The following is an 18,789-nucleotide window of genomic DNA, read 5'->3' as shown; positions in this document are numbered from 1 at the left end:
TTTAACAATATTCATTTTAAAAGTATGAATCATTTTCGAATATAATCAAGTACGGGTCGACAGGCGTCTTTTCATTGCTGAATAGCGAGCTCTGCGTTTCAGCGTCCTGTCAGCCAGGAAGACTACACGGCTATGTGGGATAGTTCAGCTAGAGGTGAATATTACACCTTAAGGAAAATAACAGGGTGTTGGTATCTAAATGGTATTATCAGGTCGACAAAAGAAGAAACAAGAAATCTAACTCTCACTCTCTCACCAGGGGCATGCACCGGTTCTTCCATCCATGAACCCGGACACCCAGTCTCTCTGTGGTGGCTGTTTGCAATGAAAATGTTAGTATTGATAAAGCATTATCCATATTCACTCAGCATGAGATCCGGGTGGTATAAAAAATAGTGCACATCGCGACTTTTATAAAGAGATTCGACAATAGATTCAGGAAAGGCAGATATTGCATTATTGTAAGACGTGAATGCTTGATTCAGTTTCTTCGCAAATGACTGTTAAGGATGTGTACATTGAAATGTTATTTTGTCGACACCCCTATTAATGTGATATGGACATTGCACCGACTTGTGATGTATTATAATACATCCTATATTCATTTCTCTATGTAACAGCTCTGCGAAAAATCCTGATACTGAGATCGCAGGAACTAGTACATTATGTGACATAACAAGTCTAGATAAGACAGTTAACCGAATCTCGACAGAAGTATACGTATTTCTTGGAGGACACAGTTAACTTCATTTCATTTCATGCTCTTTACTAACTAATGTATTTGGAGCTACTGTGAAATTTATATGTGACAATTAACATACCTGATTTTGGTACAACAGTATTTACAAATGCGAAAATAATGTACATTTTATCCATGAAAATGAAAACAAAAGTATAACATTCCAAAGTAACATGTTTCCCCATGTTTAACGATACATTACGATCTGCTGCTACGTCCGCCACGATGCTACTATTGAATTGCTGGCGCTGTCCTTCTCTTGTCCTTCTCATGATTGTGTAATTCCTTGGGAACATTTCATTGTTGAAAACTAAATGTGATCCATCTTTAAGAAACAAACCACGGCATAGACACAAATATAACATTCAGTCTGTCAAGTGCTTTAAAACTAAACATGATGTTTCCTAAACAGCATGCATCCAGTACGGTACAAGTCCACCATATCCACCACATAGACAGGAAAAAAAACACATTCACCATGTCAAGTGCTCTAATACTACACATGTTGTTTCCTGAACACTGTGACACAAGCCCACCACATCCACTATATATACAGAAAAATGACACCAGTTGCCAAGTGATCAAATACTAAACATAGCGTTTTCTACTTGAAACAAACCCATCACATCCACCAATTAGACAGAAAAATGGCATTCAGTATGTCAAGTGCTTAAATACTAAACATGGTGTTTCCTGAACAATATGACAAAAGCCCACCACATCCATCATACGTTCAGAAAAATAACATCTGTGTGTCAAGAGTTTCAATACTAAACACGGTCTTTCCTGAACAGCAGACATCCACTATGAAACAACACCACCACATCCACTACACAGACAGAAAAATACCATTCAGCATACCAAGTGCTTCAATACTAAACATGGTGTTTCCTGAACAATATGCATTCAGTATCAGGCGCACATTGGTGTGCTTCCTGATACCGGTATCTGTTGCTCTGTACGAAACATGTGACCCACAATTAAAATCAGTTGTTTCGTACTCAAAACCAGCATGCATAATGATATATGTGGGTTTTTTTCATTTTGATGCATAATTCCCCCAAAGTGATGGATTATAAATTATGCATACGTAATATGTTGTCATGGTACGCTGAATACATTGTATTGCTTGGGGTGTTCATACATTAACTTCTAAAAGACTAACGCTGTTAAATTGGCGAGGTATGGTTACACGGACACATGAAGCTGTATCAATAGATGAAAGTAACATATATTCTTTGACAACCTCATTTTGCATATTTACGTCAGAATGGAAAAGTCTGTATAACAATGAACATGTAAATATATGTAATTAAGAATTTGTATGAGCCTCACTATCTGACTGAATATAACGTTAAAATCAATATGTTTCATCAACAGATGCACAGTAGTATGTCTGTGACAGTGTATGTCATACAAACCAAATGTGAATATGAAAGAGTCACTTGATGCTGTGAGGCACAAGCCGTGTCAGTATGATGGAAAAGTAATTATTTGGTTGTTTTTTTTGAATGTTCAAATATCGATGATCTTACATAACGTCGAAATCAACACGAGCTACTTTGACAAAAGTATTCACCATTATCAACCAGTTTTATAACACGGTAGTTGGTCATGCCAAAACATATTCTGATTACGTGTGTGATCATAATATGTGATTCTTATTTGATCTTCTTGAAATGTGTATTGTTGATACAAGTGGTGTTCAGCTATACTTAACTACAACTGAATACATGCAAGAAGCATGGTGCATGTTGGTAGCTGCTTGGATAAATAAATAAATATGAGATACATATGTTTGTGTGAGATGTACATATCTAGTAGTGTCTTAGTGATACAGATAATGCTTATATTTGCCAGTGGCAGCTAGTGATATCTACCAGTCACACACACACACACACACACACACACACACACACACACACACACACACACACACACACACACACGTGGTGAGTGTGCGTGTGTCCTTGAATACTCTACATGTACACAAACATGCCTCGATGATTAACACATTTGACTCAGTAAATACAGTTCCCAGTGATATCCATAAGCACATGTTCATGATATCCATTCATAATATATCTTCATGCATGAATGCACGTCTCTAGATAAACGCAAGGGTCCTCACTGCCACACAAGTATCTCACAGTTAAATACAAGTATGCCTTTCCATGATCTAGCAATCCAGTATGTGATTGGCAATGTAAACTCACCTCAGTCTTTGACCAACGGACTTAATTCAAATATTAAATACGGACTTAATTATGTCAAGAGGAATGATAGGAATTCAATGCTGAAAAAGGATAAAGCTTTTACCAGGCTATATCATAGGATGAACAACTCTGGGGCGAGCTGCTCATAATCACCGTCTTGGTCCTACTTACTGACCAACTGAATGACCCATTTGTGCGTTTATTGTGTTCAGTATGACCTGATGACATTTTGATAATCGCATCTACAGCTTTGAATACCAATGATACAGAGTCTGTGCCAGGGACGTCTCCTCCCATCCCCCGATCCCCTTTCTACCCCAACCTACACTAAATATGAATATGAATGTGAATGTGAACGGGAATATGACTTAGTAAGTTCTCTACTTTGGATATGAATATTAGGAATGAGTACTCTCTTTTATGAATATTATCTACCACTGACAGTTGATACTCATGTGCAGAGTGCAACGAGTACTGTCGGTATACAATACACATTACAAAAACAGTGAATTCAAGTCACTATCATCGATATGAATGTTCTTCTTTTTTCGCTTTTAAAAGAAAACCTAATAAAATTAGCTCGGCAAAAACATAGGAGACAACATCCTGATATGCTAATATAAACGATAAACCGGAAGACAAGCTTCGTTTCTGTTATAGTGTCTTGGTATAGGATAAATTTGAAATATTGTCATGCGATTAGAAAGATTTCGAAACGTATCGAGTGCGATAAATGTGAAAAGGCAGTGAATAATACCTCCAATTTACCTTTATTGTTGCTTCCAAGTCAATCGTATTTCAGACACCAGGACCTACCCAGGCATATATAAAAGCTATGGTTATTAACCAGGCATGCAGTACCTGCATCTCAGCCTGACATGCCTAACGTGTCTTGTGACAAGGGAGAACAATAATGGGATTATGGATTAAAGCGGGGCAACTGACTATGGCTAGTTTCTAATGCCATAAAGTGTCGTTCCTGATATACACAATATGCTCTCGAGCTATACGCGTTCAGTTGACTATATACGTTTGTATTAACAGCTTTAATGGTAACACTTTCTGGCTCACATTCAGTAGTGAGAGATGCAGGATTTGAGGAAGACGTCGCAGCAAAGGAAAGAAACCAGACTAGAAAACTGAACACTTAAAAGAGACACAATTCTTTGCATAAAATGCATGTGTCAAACCGTTTGTGCTCTGCATTCAATGGATATTTGTACTATTAATATAAAATTCCTACAAAATGGGAAACTATAATACAACTGCTGTGCGGTTCTGGGATGTTGCCGAAGCTATATGTAGCTTTCTGGGTGAAGTAAGTTTTCCATGCTATGAGGTTTACTGATGTTATCAAGGATATCCTGGGTGTTCATGATGAACTACATGGGAGTGTCTGTGTGGAACATAGTTTCCTACCTGTGAGGTTGAATGTTTGTTATCAAGGATATCCTGGGTGTTCATGATGAACTACATGGGAGTGTCTGTGTGGAACATAGTTTCCTACCTGTGAGGTTGAATGTTGTTATCAAGGATATCCCGGGTGTTCATGATGAACTACATGGGAGTGTCTGTGTGGAACATTGTTTCCTACCTGTGAAGTTGAATGTTTGTTATCAAGGATATCCGGGGTGTTCATGATGAACTACATGGGAGTGTCTGTGTGGAACATAGTTTCCTACCTGTGAAGTTGAATGTTTGTTATCAAGGATATCCTGGGTGTTCATGATGAACTACATGGGAGTGTCTGTGTGGAACATAGTTTCCTACCTGTGAAGTTGAATGTTTGTTATCAAGGATATCCCGGGTGTTCATGATGAACTACATGGGAGTGTCTGTGTGGAACATTGTTTCCTACCTGTGAAGTTGAATGTTGTTATCAAGGATATCCCGGGTGTTCATGATGAACTACATGGGAGTGTCTGTGTGGAACATAGTTTCCTACCTGTGAAGTTGAATGTTGTTATCAAGGATATCCGGGGTGTTCATGATGAACTACATGGGAGTGTCTGTGTGGAACATTGTTTCCTACCTGTGAAGTTGAATGTTTGTTATCAAGGATATCCGGGGTGTTCATGATGAACTACATGGGAGTGTCTGTGTGGACCATTGTTTCCTACCCGTGAAGTTGAATGTTGTTATCAAGGATATCCTGGGTGTTCATGATGAACTACATGGGAGTGTCTGTGTGGAACATTGTTTCCTACCTGTGAAGTTGAGTGTTGTTATCAAGGATATCCGGGTGTTCATGATGAACTACATGGGAGTGTCTGTGTGGAACATTGTTTCCTACCTGTGAAGTTGAATGTTTGTTATCAAGGATATCCTGGGTGTTCATGATGAACTACATGGGAGTGTCTGTGTGGAACATAGTTTCCTACCTGTGAGGTTGAATGACAAGGTTGATAGCAGGTTGATAAAAACACGGGGTATTCGTGGTCAGCTATGTTTCAATTGCATTGAAGCAAAGATATAAACGATGTTGAAAATACACTTTACATTTTTTTTAATTAGAAGACTCTTAGCTCCATCACGAATATCCACCTGCTGTTTAAGGTACATACTGTGCATTCCTGTAATCTATGGTTATGATCGTTATGGATTTCAGCTACTACTAACTTCACATTTATCACATTACTTCTTCACCTCTGGTTATGACCTCAGTCACCTACAGGCTAGCTATCAAACCTTCTGTGCAAAGACAAGCAGGCAAACAAACAAACAAACGGGCTAATTATCAAACCTTCTGTGCAAAGACAAGCAGGCAAACAAACAAACAAACAAACGGGCTAATTATCAAACCTTCTGTGCAAAGACAAGCAGGCAAACAAACTAACAAATTATCAAACCTGTGCAAAGACAGACACACAAACAAACAAAGAAACAAACAAATGATCAAACCTTCTGTGCAAAGACAGACACACAAACAAACAAATGATCAAACCTGTGCAAAGACAGACACACAAAGAAACAAACAAATGATCAAACCTTCTGTGCAAAGACAGACACACAAACAAAGAAACAAACAAATTATCAAACCTTCTGTGCAAAGACAGACACACAAACAAACAAACAAAATCAGAGAGTATTAGCAGTGTACATGAGAATAGTTCATAACTAAGCTATGTCCTTAGCAAACTGATATGTAACTGCCACAGGGATTGCTTAGCTATACTGCAGGAAGTTCGCTTTAGTCATAAAAAGTAAATTTTGTTTTTTTTACTTTCAGGACCCACACTGCATTTTGCATTTTCTTCTATTTTTTTATCCAAGATTTTAGAATTAGACATATTTTCCGAATAACCTATCAAACCTGTTTCTATGACAGAAATTGCACATGTGATGTCAACTCGATGTAACCACTGACCTTTTTTCATCGCGTAACAAGCAGTTTGTTTCCATTCTGAATAAGCACTGGGCCATTAAACAGGCAATCAAAACCGAACCACCCATTTATCATGATATATCACAGTCATGGCGACCATTATAAATAACCAAAACGTTTGCTTAACCGAGTCAGAGTCCACAAGGATGTATTGCCGACAGAGGAAACGCTAATTCTATTTGTAAAGAACAGGAAATTTGATTATTTGCCCACGATCTCATACAAAAGATGAGAAACCGACATACAGTATCCTTAAATATATTTAAAGTTACAGCTGACATTGATGTCTGCGGCCTGAAATTTGTGTTAGAAAACACAGCAGGTTATGGCGTGTTAATAAGTCAGAAAACGTGGACTAATTATACATCATTTGGTTTAGTAAACCACACAAATGCTATAAATACCTAGTACATGACCCCAATTAGAGTTGTAAATACCGTTGTCTCAATTGCAATCTGTATCGAGTAAACAAGTAAACAAACCGACATTTCTTCGTATATACGTTTTAAACGATAACAATGATATTACCATTTGCTACATAGGAGCATTTTGAGTGATACTCTATTCTAACCTACCCTGACACAAAACATCTCTTAATTTTGTTTACAAACCAAGTAAACAAACAACTGTTTACCCTAATATATCACCGACGATATAGGTAATTACAACATAAATAAAATGATTTCAACAGGAGACAGGACAGTATCATATTTTGTGTGTAAACGCAGTAGAATGCGTTGAGCAAAAAGGTAAACGGGTAAACAGATAGACATCCATTCTACGATAATGGCGATTCATTTAGTAAAACGATGAATTTGTGATAGCAATAGTAACGTGCAGCATGAACTGAGACACACTCTGTTGTATGGTTGTTGAGAACATGCTGCATCAACACAATCTGACATCCATGCTCCCAGGTCCTTCATAATATACACTGATCATTCCTTGATAACATTACTCAACAGCTATCCCAGTGTTAGTGAAATTGACAGCCAGCTGTGGCGTGAATATCACAATTCTGTGACATGTCATACGGTAATAACGTTGATTGCAGCATTCATAGTGGAGCGTGTAGAACCTGAGGGTGTTATGTACATCTCCACAACGTTACAGGTGGTATTACCCAAAGTACTCCCCTCCCACCCTTTTGAGGGTTCGGTCCGGGAAGGGAGACAGCTAACAGATTCCCCGGTTCATACCTGGCTCCCCAGCGGTCATCTATAACAGCTGTTTCGACCCCGGTAGTCAAGCTTGAAATAAGCGAGATGCACATCCACACGCGGAACCAACACCGTATTAACAAACATGACACGAGGAAGGTAAGGACTGTACATACCTGAGACATGTGACGGCGTGCGGGGTACCTCCCCCTCTCAGATCGGGGCAACACAGGTAAATATCCCAGCTCAGTCCAACACACCCTCTCTCATCGACTCACTGGTCGTACCTGACGAGTAGCGCAATCGTCGGGAGAAAATCGAATTGGATTTGTAATAGCCGAGTGGTGAATTCCACCTCCTCTCCACAGAGAAGTATCTTGGCTTGTGGTTTGGGTGCACGTCATGCTATCCTCGACCGGTCTCCTGCTTTTCAAATGTTAACAATGCCCCAACCAGGGTCCTCTAGGCCTTTGTGGCCATATAAAAGGTAGGCCCAGGCTTCGGGCGAGACGAGTGTATCATTTCGCACATTGCCTCGTAATAATGTACCTTCCGTGGCCGCATTGTCTGACGGTGAATAGGGCACTTGAAAAAAGTCACATTGAAGAGGGGCCACATTGTATTCAGACAATGGCCAGCGTTTCTAAATATGTTGTACATATCACAAATGAACTACAGTCTGATTGTAAAACGCGTCGACTAAACTCGTATAATGGCAGAGGCATTTCGAACACTACAGGGTAGAGTGGTTATTACTGAGTGGAGGTCTTTCAATACCAAAAGGCTTTTTCCTCCCTTTAAAAGCCCGTAGAATTGAGTATAGAAAATCATTGGCTGTAACTCTTAGCTTGGAACCAACTCGGAGCAACAAAGTCCGGCCCTGAAAGGTCTATAGCTGCGACCGGCATTGTGTCATTCTCCTAGTTTGTATTGGGCATTGTGTGGGCTATGTTTACAAGCGAACAAATATCCTCAGTAGAAACCACCCCTAATGTACAAAGAATATCAAAGGACGTATACAAATTGGATCTTTATTCAGTGAGCAGTTTTAAAGAACTCATTCACACAAGCCGTCTATAAAATCGGGCTGTTCCACTATCGGCCCGGCAATCAACTGTCGGCGACATTCCTCTAAGACACGGGGCAGTACATAGTACTAAACCCGGGCGGCAGAATACGCACATTCGACCGAACAGCCTTTTCATCCGCCACAAAAAATAGACCGTATGATTACCTGGGCCGCCACCTTATAGAACGCTCCGGCAGTCGGGGTTCAAGGAGTAACACCGTAGCATATAATCGGGCGTTTATGACGCATATTTTGGGAGCATTACACAATTTTCATGAATCACTGGTTTCCGTGGCTACAAATGAAAGTGAGATAGAGCATCCTTTATGTGACTAGATGCCAGGATAAGTGGTCATATCAAAGAGGATGATAGCATCAACGATTAAATTAAATTTTACACTTGCTTGACGATGCATAAATTATGCCTGTATTGATAAGTTGAGTGATGACTTAACGGTAGAAAACCTCTCCCTACTTTGAAATATTTCAAAAGAGAGGTTGCATCTGACATATTAGTTTAAGATGTTTGATGTGTGGAGAGACGTATAAAACATCTCAAGTTGTTAGAGATGACGTGCTGTTTGCGAGGATACTTGTATATATGTGCAAGAGCCTATGCCATAGACTTGACGGGAAGTTCATATCACGTTAAGACGTGTGTCTGGCTCGTTTCTGGTGTTGAAAATGGGTTGTGATACTTAACACATAGATGTACCCTTACATACAGAGCTGTGGTACTTCATACATAAATGTGGCCCCACATACAGAGCTGTGGTACTTTGCACATAGACGTGTCCTACATACAGAAATGGGGAACTTCATACATAAATGTGGCCTTATATGCAGGGTTGTGGTACTTCATACATACACCTGTCCTTACATATACAGATGGGGTACTTCATACGTACACGTGACCTTATATACAGAGCTGTGGTGGTCCTTCATATACAGCTGGCCTTACATACGGAAATGGGGTACTTTATACATTAATGTTACCTTATATACAGTGCTGTGGTACTTCATATATAGATGGCCTTACATACAGAGATGTGGTGCTTCACACATAGAGGTGTCCCTCGATACAAAGCTGTCATTCATTCATTCATTCATTCATTCATGTAGATATATACTAACAATACACTACGTGTACTTTGAAATAAGAACAGGGACCATCTTACCACATGTTCTTTGAATGGAAGTGAAATCACCAAACATTTAACCTTTAAAATCACACACTAACTATGTTTAGTATCATAATACGGCGGAAATCCGCATCCACTGTGTCTAACGCATTTGGATGCACAATGCCAACATCTCAATATATTCACCTGAAGAATAGCAAAATTCCTTTATTTCATACTTCTCTTTAAAATCGCTATTTTCAGAAATTCTATCCTCTAATGCTTTGCTTACAGAGATAACATACCGACGAATTTCACTTTTAACAAAAACGTAAATCGAATAAACTGAAATTAAAATTGCGAACCCTCATAATTTTGCCTTGTCAACTGAGCATTTAAATCTCAGAATTTTATTCAATTTAGGATAAAAGGTGTTCAACAAACTATCATAGTTTCAAATCGCTATTTTTGGGTTCTGTTACAAGGGGGAGTGCATATTAAATAAAACATCGAGAACAAGTTGACCCTCATCACATCCCGCACGTGCATTGGTTTTGCTGTTCCAACTAATGTGCCTACCCCTTGTAATACACGAATACATTTCTACGTACAGGCAGATCGAGAGGGTCATGAAATCTCCTCAAAACGCAATAGTTTTGTCACAAAGACGAATCATGTCTCAAATGACGTTTTTGTAAGTGTTCAGCTCAAATAATATGTTTCCATTTCAACCATTCAAACACCTCAACATCTGTATTCTCCGATCCTCGCGCAAGCCTAAAAGTGAGGTTCATGTTTTAGGCATGCACATCTCAAGCGAGGTACACTATCACTAAAATCTTCATCAACAGGTATTCTACCCTTATTTCAAAGTAAAGAATACGCACGTGTAGATGGCTATCAGTGCATGCACGTGCTGATTTGTTATCTGCACGTGTACTGCACGCGAGCGTTCTGTCAATGCGAGCAGGTATCCTGTTACACCCACCTGCGTTCTCACAAAAGGCTTAATTCGATGTCAATAATGGATACACGTGCTGGCGCATAGGGTCAATTTTTTATCTGATTGTATAAGGAAGCTGATTTAATTTTCTCATATATTAAAAGATTCGGTGAATACAATGACGTCATCGAGGATAACCTGATCCTGCTTATTGGGAACATCGTGGCCAATAAACAAACCCCAAAGACCAAAGATAATGATGGGATACAAATATCACAGGTCACTTGTACTGGTCAGTCTTCTTAATGTTCACGTCCTATTCTACTGACTGAATGATTTTTTTTATGCACGCTGCGAGTGGTTAGCAATACTCTGGCAACAGTATGATTGAGAATACTAGAAATAGGCTTCACACAGTGTACCCATGTTTGGAATCGAACCTAGGTCTTCGGCGTGACAAGTGATTGCTTTTACCACTAGGCTACCCGAAAGCCGTATGTTATTTGAAATGATCAGCTTTGTCACTGTTGGGCTATCACAGAGAATCGAACTCAGTCACTAGACGTGATGAGCGAACGCTTTTATAGTCCATACAACCACGTCGTATGTGCAAGTCGCTTAAAGAAACACATGATATCCGTCCCTTTCACAAACATGACTTGTCTTCTCATGGTGTATAGTGAGTGAGTGAGTGAGTTTGGTTTTACGCCACCTTTAGCAATATTCCAGCTATATCACGGCGGGGGACACCAGAAAATGGGCCTTACACATTGTACCCATGTGGGGAATCGAACCCGGGTCTTCGGCGTGACGAGCGAACGCTTTAACCACTAGGCTATCCCACCGCCCCCATGGTGTATAGCATCAGCTTCATTTAGATCCATGCATTGCCTCTCCGTTCCATTTTACAAATGGATGTGACCACAAAAGACCCGGGTAGAATAGGTCTTCAGCAACTCATGCTTGCCATAACAGGCGACAACGCTTGACGTAAGAGGCGACTAACGGGATAGGGTGGTCAGGCTCGCTGACTTGGTTGACACATGTCATTGGTTCCCAGTTGCGCAGATTGATGTTCATGTTGTTGATCACTGGATTGTCTGGTCCAGACCCGATTATTTACAGACCGCCTCCGTATAGCTGGAATATTGCTGAGTGCGGCGTAAAACTAAACTCACTCACTGCAAATGGATGTATCAACTAAAATACATCTCACATAAAATGATGATTTGAAGATGTAAGACAAGATTTCAGTTGCTTTCAAGGTTGTAGACAATTCATCTTTATGAATATTGTTATTTTCCTGGCGAATGCATAATAAATGTCACATTGCAATAGCGTTTTGTTATTGCTTATTGCGTGAGACAGTGCAATTCTCTCAACTCTGGAGAGTTAAACCCATATACAAACCCACTTCATAACGACGTGGTCTATCACAAAAGCCAACACGGAGCATACAGTTACTTTAAATAGGAAACATATGAAGAATTTCAACTCATTGTTGTGCTGAACAAAAGCTCAATAGCACACAATAGCGTTGTTTATAGCACGGCAAGTTGTCCGTAGACGCAGTCTTTGTTTACAAGCCAGAATAGATAAAATCGCATACTGTTGTATTGTTGAGTTGCTACAATTACTTTGGCCAGTTTGCGCTACGGGATATTCATCGACGCATAATGAAGCGTGACATGGAAGAACACTGAATCTAAGAAAACGCGAGTTATGGAGATAAATGTCTGTGCATTATTTGCTTGCTGGATGAAATGGGTGTAGTGTTACCGCAGCTGTGGATGCCTTCCCCTCCACAGAGGCATCTGTTGTTACTGTTGCTGTTGTTTAACGCCACAGTCTGCAATATTGTGACGTGTTCCTGACGATCCAGGTTTGATATAGTGAGCATCAATGTTCGAAGCTGGATTACGATCTGGATCAGACAATCCAGAGTATGAATTCACATGCACCGATGTTCGAAGGTGGGATCGATACCGTCTGAACCAGACAATCCAGAGTTTGAATTCACGATCATCGATATTTGAAGTTGGGATGCGATCTGAACCAGACATCTTAGGGTTTGAATTCATGAGCATCGATGTTTGCAGATGGGATACTATATGGACCAGAAAATCCAGGTTTTGAATTTATGAGCTTCGATATTCGCAGTTGTGAAGCGATCTGAACCAGACAATCGAGGGTTGATATCATGAGCATCGATGTTAGCAAATGGGATACGATCGCGTCAACCCAAACCTAACCATTCGAATACGTTAGTCATTCCTTGCGTAGCCTTGTTTTCTGAAGACTAATGCGAGCCTCGACATAGACAGGCTACACTATGATACCAACATACATTTGATTTCTATTGTCTACTCTATCATTCCGAGACCCGTGAAGACCCAGGGGTAGAATAGGTCTTCAATAACCCAGTTTTGCCACGAAAGGCGACCATGTTTGTCGTAAGAGGCGACTGACGGGATAGAGTGATCAGGCTACATGACTTGACTGAGACATGTCATTGATTCCCATTTGCGAAGATCGATGCTCACGCTATTGATCGCTGGTTCGTCTGGTCCACGCTCGATTATTTACAGACCGCACCCATATATATAAAATGTTGTCGAGTGCGGCATAAAACTAAGCTCACTCACTTTATAAGTGACATAATAACACACCATCCGATGCATATTTGGCTTCTTGAAGTGAGTGGTTGCGAGTCATTGTACAACGTAGGGTGATGCTCACATTAGCAGGCGAGTTGTAACAGCTGGAAGGAGGGGAAGGTCTGAGTCTGGTAGATTAGAGTACTGAGAGACTGTGATAAGAGAAGACTCATAGACTAACGAAATATTAATATTATACTGAGAGGATTGGAGTCTGGCAAGTCAGAAAACGGACAAATGGCGAGTTAAAAACCTGAAGAGTGGTTACTGGAGACCAGCAAACTGTTACACGGGGAATGTGAATAATTTCAACGGGAATACTGAATGACTCAAGAATGATAGACAAGGAAACAAGGCGTTAAGATGACAGGATTGGTAAGTTAGAATACTGGAAAACTATGTGACTTAAAGACTTGCAGACTGGAGACCGAGACTGGAGACTGAAGACTACCAAACTGTTATATGGGAACAGTCTGAATCTGAGCGACCATACGACAGATAGATAAAATACTGATAATTTGGGAAACCGAGAGACGACTAGACAGGGAACTTAAAACGATCCAGACGCCGAAGTGAGTAGCTTCAAGAATTTAGGATAAGGACATTGCAAGATCCAAAGGCAGGGTGACAAGACGACTGGAAGGCTGAGTAAATAGGCTGACCGATCATCAGGCAAGAAGATAGAATGACTACCAGGCCGATAGACTAAATAGTTTGGAGGATGGAGGCAAGATGGGTCTGAGGCTGGGAAACTAGAGGAATGAGAGAGACATGAGTATACCAGGCCGATAGACTAAACAGTTTGGAGAATCGAGACAACATAGGTCTGAGGCTGGGAAACTAGAGGAATGAGAGAGACATGACTATACCAGGCCGATAGACTAAACAGTTTGGAGGATCGAGACAAGATGGGTCTGAGGCTGGGAAACGAGATGAATGAGAGAGACATGAGTCTACCAGGCCGATAGACTAAACAGTTTGGAGGATGGAGAAACATAGGTCTGAGGCTAGGAAACGAGAGGAATTAGAGAGACATGAGTCTACCAGGTCGATAGACTAAATAGTTAGGAGGATGGAGACAGGATGGGTCTGAGGCTGGGAAACTAGAGGAATGAGAGAGACATGAGTCTACCAGGCCGATAGACTATATAGTTTGGAGGATGGAGACAGGATGGGTCTGAGGCTGGGAAACTAGAGGAATGAGAGAGACATGAGTACCAGGCCGATAGACTAAATAGTTTGGAGGATGGAGACAGGATGGGTCTGAGGCTGGGAAACGAGAGGAATGAGAGAGACATGAGTCTACCAGGCCGATAGACTAAATAGTTTGGAGGATCGAGACAAGATGGGACTGAGGCTGGGAAACGAGAGGAATGAGAGAGACATGAGTCTACCAGGCCGATGGACTAAATAGTTTGGAGGATGGAGATAACATAGGTCTGAGGCTGGGAAACTCGAGGACTGAGAGGCTAAGAGACTTGGGACTACCAGACCGATAGACTAAACAGCTGGAAGGGTAGGAGACTCATGCATGACTCGTTAGACTAGATGACTGGGTGGATGAGAGACTAGATGTCTGGGAGGTTGAGAGATCAGATGACTGGGAAACTGAGAGACTACATGCTTGGAAGCAGAGAGACTAGATGACTGGGAGACAGAATACAGGACTTCGAGGCTGCGAGACCGGAAGACCGTGAGACGAGAAGATCGGGAAGCAAGAGGAATGAAATAATGTACAGGGAGGTTTAGGATCATCTTGTAACACCAACGAGACATAACATGAGAGGGTGGGTCGCCCCTGATCAAACACTTCTCTTCTCTACGGCAAGTGTACACGACGGTAGATAATTTACGCCACTGTGACGTCCATCGTTTGCTTACCGATGGGAACATGATTAGGACGATCTTCTGACTGTTTGCAAAACTGAACATACACCCATTGACAGTTGAGCTGTATGTGATTAAGCCGTTGCTACATGTCACAACCTAACATGAAATGTTTACATTCACATTTGGACAAAAATGCAAGTCTGTGTTCGTGTTCACTGAAAGATGTACAGCTCCTGTCACATCTTCATTACAGTATTTCAGCTGAGACAGAACGAGAGCAGTCTGGCATTACTTACTGATATTGATGAAAATGATCATGGGCGGAGGGGTAACATTGTGGTGAAAACGTTCGCGCATCACACGGAAGATCCGGGTTCGATTTCCCACAAGGGTACAATGTGTCAAACCCATTTTGAAATATTGGTAAAAGCGGAATAAAACTAAACTCACTCACTAAGGAGAAAAATGTGTGTTCCCGAAGGTATTTGGTTTGATCCCTAGCCACATTATACAAAAACATGTAAAATGTTGCAAATGAATGCCAACCGGCCAAAAACGACAACTCCGTTGTCATGCCCTTAATTGTACTCTCGTGAAGATCCGGGATTGAATCGGTCTTCAACACCCCATGCAGATCATACGAGGCGACTAATGGGATCCGTTGATTACTGTAGGTCTGAGAGACTAGATGATAAAGAGACTAAGAGATTAGGTGAAACTAACAGACTAGATGTCGTGGAGTCTGACAGACTAGATGATTGGGAGACTAGGATACTAAGTGACTGGGAGGCGGAGAAACTAGGAGAATGGGAGGCTGAGGGACTAGGTGACTAGGAGTCTCAGAGACTAGGTGACTGGGAGGCTGCGAGACTAGGTGACTAGGAGTCTCAGAGACTAGGTGACTGGGAGGCTGAGAGAAAAGATGACTGGGAGGCTGAGAGACTAGGTGACTGGGAGGCTGAGAGACAAGATACTTAGGAGGTTAAGAGACTAGGTGCTTAGGACGCTGATAGACTGACTGGGCAACTGAGAAAATGCAAGACGTGGTTGGTGCATCTCATCATATCATGAGTAGATCTCTGGTCATGATGTCCATCACACGAAATTCTGGTCCGACATCAGTTTACATATCGCGGCAATATAGCTGGAATATAACGCCAATGCTGTTCGCGGCCGATTCATGGGTTCGAATCCCATGTTCGCTTTGATCATGCGTCTAGGTTTGTCAGCACCGAACACGTAGTCTTGGATTTTCAGAAATTGGTATAAGTTCGGTTTCTTCATGCGTCTAGGTTTGTCAGCACCGAACACGTAGTCTTGGATTTTCAGAAATTGGTATAAGTTCGGTTTCTTCATGCGTCTAGGTTTGTCAGCACCGAACACGTAGTCTTGGATTTTCAGAAATTGGTATAAGTTCGGTTTCTTCATGCGTAATATTTATAAGCAGTCCATAACTAAGACTATAAAAGCAGCTTCGCTGACATTTTCAGATTAAAATGTCAACCAATATTTATCACAACATCCACAGGGTCATTGTGTCAATTTGGACAAACAGAGCTCTCCTCAGTTTACTTTGGTTCCATAATACATTTACATACCCTCCCGTTCAAGCTCGACCAGCGTTTTACCATCCCAAGCCAATACAATTACTCCTTCATATTTTGCATCGACCAAGCCACACACCGACTTCTAAGAAACGGCTCAAGATCTCAACGTTTTGTACATGGCAAGCTAGGTTACGACTTTCCATAAGCCAGCTACAGATTTGCCTGTTTTGTATAGTTCTGGCGAGGAAGATACAGAGGAAATGATATTGAATCAGAACACAATAGCACGTGCAACTCGAGAGATGAATCGCGAGGAGACTATGGGGATTTTAATGGAAAGCTTCGTTACAATGTTAGGTCTGTCACTCAGTGATAATCGCTTCCAAGCTACAAGAATGAGAGCCGACGTAGGGATGACCGAGTTTCATCAAGGCTTTGGCAGATCTCAAAGAACCATAGAAATGGTCTTTTCAGCTTTATCTGAAACTTTGAAAAGAGTCGTCACGTTTGCAGAAATGAAATATGTGCAGATCGGAGCTGCTACTGAGGCTGTGAGAACCAAGGGCTGGGGATGATAAATATCTTCTTTGTCCATCGTCGCCATGATAAAGAATCGGTGTATTGAGAGGAAATGTACTCCAAGCTGGGCCCGACCCGCTATCACGGGCTTTATTCAGCCTAAAGTCTCTTTCATGCCCCTCTATTCAAACGCGTAAAATATCATCGTGGATTTGAATGCTTTGGGTAAAATATCTCTCCTGCCCTATTATGGCTACTGTTTGAAACGTTTGAAAGGGGGAATTCGGATCTTTCCAAAGTGCTTGAATTTTCTATGCTGCTATAAGCGGGCTGATTGAATGGAAGATACTGGGAAGGAAAATGTAACAAAGGCTGGCTCCATTACGCTGTTATTTGAAGCATGAGCGAATGAATACTGCACATATTTGCAAAGCGGCAAGCCAAATATTTGAGAAAAGCGACTTTGTCGTCGATGTTAGCTCAAGGCATAGAAAACGACACGTTTCGCGTGCGGAAAACGCACACTATTTCTTTGGCGCCATGAAAATCGAGGCGCGCTGCGCGATCGGCAACAAATGTCAGAAGAGGAACATGGCCACACAACGACGTGTATACTTCCGTTGATTATGCGCATGCGCAGAGCAATTATTGACGGCTGGGAGAGATAAGTGGTTATGCAATAGGTTCTCTGCTCGGCGTCAAATTCTTGAGCACATATTTGCTATAAAACCAGTTTTGTGGTTTATGGTTTGAATGGCAACAAAACGGGCATATTGACACCGATCATACACCGATATCTTTCGTACACGATGATTTTACGCAGTTAAAAATACATTGAGAAGAGCGGAGGACACTTACAAATAATGCCAGTCTCGCATCTGCCTTGTATTGTTAAACCCCGTGAAATCATCTAGAACATGACATAAATATCACTGTTGTATAACTACAATTTCATCAGTGCTGTAATTACAATGAGCATGGGGATCATCATCATCATCATCATCATCATCATCATCATCATCACAGTCACTATCACGTTTGATATCAACAATATCATTGTTGCTTTTTATCACAAACGTCATGAGCACTGCGCTTACATTTACTACAGTAATTGTAACAATGATCGTCATCGTCATCATCATCATCATCATCATCGTCATCATCATCCACCGGACTAATGGATGCTTTGAAGTAAACACACATGAGGGTCCTAGGTAAGACGTCAAGATGAGGGTAGGAATCCAGTTGAGAGGTCGAGGGGGGGGGGGGGGGGGAATGGATCCGTGCAGTTGTAAGGGGTGTGTGTCAGGTGTGTGTGTGGTGGTGGTGTGGAGGTGTGGAGGTGGTGGTGGAAATTCAGGTGCGCAGTCATGATGGGGGAGGGGATTCAGGTACGAGGTCAGTATGGGGAAGGAGATTCACATGCGTTTCATAACGGAGGGGGATTCAAGTGCGAGGTGAGGAGGTGGATGGGATCCAGGTGCGCAGTCAAGATTGTGGAGGGGACATAGGTGCGAGGTTATGATGGGGAGGGAATACAGGTGTGCAGCCACAGCAGGGAGGGGATTCAGATGATAGATCATGAAGGTGCATTCAGGTGCGA

General features: G+C 41.4%; 1 long non-coding RNA gene across 2 annotated transcripts in view; it reads right to left on the bottom strand.

Annotated features, from left to right (window-relative positions):
- LOC137281631 (uncharacterized) overlaps positions 1–18,789 on the bottom strand; it is a 254,568-nt gene that overhangs the window by 223,201 nt on the left and 12,578 nt on the right. The window contains exon 1 of one of the 2 annotated variants that reach the window (XR_010956751.1): positions 7,677–7,977. The exons of the other annotated variant lie outside the window; for it this stretch is intronic. This is a non-coding gene — a long non-coding RNA (uncharacterized lncRNA). Of the gene's footprint in view, positions 1–7,676; positions 7,978–18,789 lie in introns of those variants that run through there. 2 annotated transcript variants of the gene reach the window in all.

This window comes from Haliotis asinina, chromosome 4, assembly GCF_037392515.1.
Source record: "Haliotis asinina isolate JCU_RB_2024 chromosome 4, JCU_Hal_asi_v2, whole genome shotgun sequence".
NCBI lineage: Eukaryota > Metazoa > Mollusca > Gastropoda > Lepetellida > Haliotidae > Haliotis > Haliotis asinina.
This window is presented reverse-complemented; position numbering and strand designations above follow the sequence as displayed.